Here is a 2,968-nt window from a genome sequence, read left to right as displayed (position 1 = left end):
AACAACAAGTTCGAAACAAACATATTCGAGAAATATTTCAGAACTAATTGGATTTTTTAATTCCTTACCAATTCAATTCGTTGGACTTGTTACATAATCAAAGTCATACAAACATCTTAAAACATATACCAATTGTGGAATTATAAGTATTTTTGTTGAGATTCTTTTATGGACAATAAGCGTAACCCTATTGTATTTAATTCTCGAATTATAATCTTATCTTGTTCAGATCACACATATCCTGATACAATTCAATCATTAGACCTCATGGTCAAATCCATATCATTTATGAAAAATTCTACCTAATATACTAATATTCGTTGCAAGCACTCCAAAGTCATTACACATGCCGAATGTAATTAGTGGAATAAAACCACCCAAAACAAAACCAACAAGAATACATCAAAAACCCTTTTAAGATGTTACAACAATTTAATAGAGAAAAAGTCTTGATCATCCTCAACTTGCACCATACAATGGAATTAATAGAGGCATAGCAGGCCCCCTCGATCATAGGCTTTGGCAATATCATCAGCAAATCATACTGCACAATGAAGAAGTGTAGAATCAGGATTTTAAGCATAAGGGTAATATCTTTAAAACAGTGAATCAGATTCAGAACGGATGCAAAAGGAAATAAAGTGGCATCAAGTGGAACTTCACAAAGTTCTTTGTAAGCAAGGAAGGAAAAGTTGTCAAGAAATTTGCTCCAACAACCTCACCTCTAAAAAATAGAGAAAGATCTTCTGAAGCTCTTATAATCTTCTTGAATGTCAATATTTTGATCCTATGGGGTATGCTATACTCTCAAAGGACAAACGATGCTCACAGTCTGGAAGGTTATGATAACCTGCATAAAGATTCGCTAATTATTGACTGAAATGATATATGGTATCCGTTGCAAATTAAAAGGGACTGTTGACAAATTAGAAATTAATAAGGAATGACAAAAGGCAGGAGTGTTGCAAACAAACCAATCGCGTGATGAATTCCAAGAGGGAAAGCACTCCTCCAAAAGTTGCATGATTCTGAATAAACCCAAATCAGAATTATTGCCATTTTCAATTACGATCATCATAAAAACAGCACAATTATTGTTTCAGTTACAACACCAGCAGATAACCAACCAGTCCTTACAAAGACAGCAGTCTAGCAAATAAAAGGAATCCCAAACAAAAACAGTTGTGGTATTATGACAATATTCATTAGTAGCTTCAATGCATTAATTAGAAAATCAAACAGTTTGTAGTATGTTACACTTTGGCAATTCAAGAGGCTCATATAGAGCATCAGAATGCTATATATAGCATGTCACAACACACGGGTAAGGGGGAAGAACGAAAACAGAAAATTTAGTGAGGATATCACGCACATACATTTGGAAAAAAGAGACATACAACATAAAATAAGAAAGATCAAGCAGATATACACCAGTCCAAATACACACATACGGGGTGGCATACCATAGTTACAGACTACACAGTGATAAAAAGCAGCAAGCATAAACATAGAAGTTTCAGAAAAGAAGATATAAGCATACACATAGCTCTATCATACATACACACATTTTTACTAAGCATCACATATAGCGCATAGAATCCGGAAACAATAACAAAACCACAATCCAGAATGTACACGCAGAGATCCAACCAAAAACATACAACATCCGTATCACTGAATAAAGCAATTCTGTAAGAATCACAGGTCATACCAGGTAATATTTTCTTATTCAGCTTCCAAACTAGTTTTCTGTCCATATACCTATTTTGTACTATCACGTTCAAACAATTATATAGAAACACATTGGATCAAAAAAAACAACATATCATGATAATCTTAAAACAATTTTGACTAGTTTATGAATGATTGTTAGCCAAACCCTTTTGTCATAAGCCTATCTTCGAGCTACATAAGCAATAAAGAATTAAGATGACATCGCAATATATAACACGCTAGACTCTGCTAAATGCTAATCCTACGATTATCAATCCGGTGTATGTGGTCTTGTTGTTATCATTATCACTCATTATACTAAGTTACGAATCTGTATTAATCATTGACATCAATATGCGTTATATGATGAAATAGAAAACCTTTTTCAGTAACTTTGTTTCAAGAAAACCCATCAATCTTAGTCTTTTCATTTATGCAATATGTAGTGTTGATAATACTAAAATGCGAATACAAGAGCCTAAAATAAATAAATTAGAAACAACAACACATGGTTTGATATAGTGAGTTCGTTTCACAAAATGAGAGCAACATAGGCAATAAAGCAGACAGTTAAGGTTTCAACAAAAAAGGGAGGCGATTTGGTTCATTACCAAATTCTTTCGTCTCTGTCGATCCCGTGATTGAGATATTCAATTCACAACCCGATAAAATAGGTGAGGTGATGCAAGAATCATCCTCTCTGCCGGCTCGTTCGCAGCGTTGTCTCCTTCACGATAGAGACTTCCTTCGGCATTCTTCACTGCGACAATGAAAAGGTTATGAATAAGTAATAAAAGAACGAAGAAAGTAACAAAGCAGGGATGACAATTACTAGTACTTCAAGTCGCCGCAAAAATAGGTGGTTCCACCATTGGGAATCATCACGCGCCGGCACTGGAAAAAGAATCGAAAGAGGAGACAATATGAATCGGGGATCGTGTTGCATGGCGGAACCTCATTCGCCGTTTGTTGTCGTCGCGCCGTCCCTCAACCTCCGCCGCTGCCATTGAAGGTGGAGAAGAAGAGGAGATTTGGGGATTTATCCCCATTCTTCTAAACTAGGGATTCTATTCCCTTATTCACGTGAAACAAAGGGGTAACCCCTTCCTTTTTTCTTTCTCCCTTTTAACTAAATTGATTTCTATTATTCTAATTTTTATTTTTTATCTTTTGATATTTATTTTGTGCATTCCTAGTTATTTATTTTGGTAATGTCTTATAGAAATGTTAATTAATTAAAATACTTCTTCATACA

The 2,968-nt window shown here is 34.7% G+C and overlaps 1 long non-coding RNA gene across 2 annotated transcripts; it reads right to left on the bottom strand.

Moving 5' to 3' along the window:
- Nucleotides 1–285: 285 nt before the first annotated feature.
- On the bottom strand, nucleotides 286–2,837 carry LOC109337605. Of its 2 annotated transcripts, none has more exons than XR_002106474.1 (5): nucleotides 2,546–2,837; nucleotides 2,325–2,473; nucleotides 975–1,028; nucleotides 723–850; nucleotides 286–544 (listed from the first exon to the last, which is right to left on the bottom strand). It is a non-coding gene; the product is annotated as an uncharacterized LOC109337605 (long non-coding RNA). The 2 variants fall into 2 exon arrangements; XR_002106473.1 differs by having other exon boundaries at nucleotides 2,552–2,837.
- Between the last annotated feature and the right edge of the window lie 131 nt (nucleotides 2,838–2,968).

The sequence above is a fragment of the Lupinus angustifolius genome, unplaced genomic scaffold (genome assembly GCF_001865875.1).
Source record: "Lupinus angustifolius cultivar Tanjil unplaced genomic scaffold, LupAngTanjil_v1.0 Scaffold_8_300, whole genome shotgun sequence".
Classification (NCBI taxonomy): Eukaryota; Viridiplantae; Streptophyta; class Magnoliopsida; order Fabales; family Fabaceae; genus Lupinus; species Lupinus angustifolius.
The sequence above is the reverse complement of the archived record's forward strand: the minus strand, read 5'-3'. Positions and strand labels throughout refer to the sequence as shown.